We start from the raw sequence: 1,301 nt of genomic DNA on the forward strand, positions 1-1,301 counted from the left end.
TCCCTGGTCTCCAGATGCTAAGAACCCATGATATTTTAGTTTTTGCATTTTTGTAAATAGGTTTTGTATTTTTTTAGTTTGATTATAATAAATGGTATAATGTTTTATTATGAAAGTCCTCATGGCCATCTGAATAAACATGTTTAAGAAAAGTCCTTAGATCTCATTCAGTAGCAGTGATTCTTTTCAGAATTGCCATGTTTGGTTGTATATGTTGTCCTATTCACTTAGACTGCAGGGTAAATGGTGCCTCTTGGAGGTGTTCAGTACAGGGGCCCTGACTCCTATATTTAGGCAGGAAGGATGGGTTGTAGCAAGAAATATGGGTAGACTTCAACTAATTTCCTTGAAGAAGTAACTGAGGTGCATCCTTGATAATTTCTATCTTCTTTTAAGCTAAGAAGCTTATATAATGTGCTTCTTTATAGAAGCTTTTAAAATTTATTTAGGTAAATGCAGATTCATTATTATAAAAATGACTGGTATTTTATTTGGCATTAGTACCACAGGAATGTAATTGCTAAATGAACTGATTTAATAGGGGATCATTTGGACATTTTAGAAGAAATCATTGGAAATAATCTTTCCATTTGGAAATAATCTGAAATATCTTGTTTCCAAGTCCTCCCATTAAAAATTAGGTAACTCCAGAAATTTATGCTGAAATTTATGCCTGACTGTGTTATACCTCTGTTTTTTTGTGTCTATTTACATAATATATTCCAAATACTCATACGTGATAATGTCTAATCAATGTTTTCATGAAGACATTTCCAGTTATGTTTTGCATGATACAGCAAAATGATAGGATGCTTGTCTCCTATAACAATACGAATTATCCTTGGTGGTATCCTTTATAAACAAATGACTCAAGTTGACAGATTGCACAATGATTTATGCCAGCCGGTCTTGACTGGAAACACCTTTCACATTTGCTTTATGATTTTACACAGTCTAGTCTTCAGAAGAACACCAGCGTTGAAAGGGAACCACCTAAAATAATAGGTTAAGAAGGAGGCTTTCTGATATCAAAACTTCATAGAGCTAGTGGCTCCATATGTATTAGCAGATAGTTGTTGTTTATGCATAAAGTTTTTACATGATGACTCAAATTAAAATGAAAAGAAAAATCTTTTTGTGAAAATATATATATATATATATATATATATATATATCTAAGATAGATAGATAGATGAAAGAAAGGAAGAAAAAAAGCAAGAAAGAAAGCAAGAAAGCAATAAAGACAGAAAGAAAGACAGAAAGAAAGAAAGACAGACAGACAGACAGACAGACAGACAGAC

The sequence above is a fragment of the Galeopterus variegatus genome, unplaced genomic scaffold (assembly GCF_000696425.1).
Source record: "Galeopterus variegatus unplaced genomic scaffold, G_variegatus-3.0.2 Scaffold4190, whole genome shotgun sequence".
Classification (NCBI taxonomy): Eukaryota; Metazoa; Chordata; class Mammalia; order Dermoptera; family Cynocephalidae; genus Galeopterus; species Galeopterus variegatus.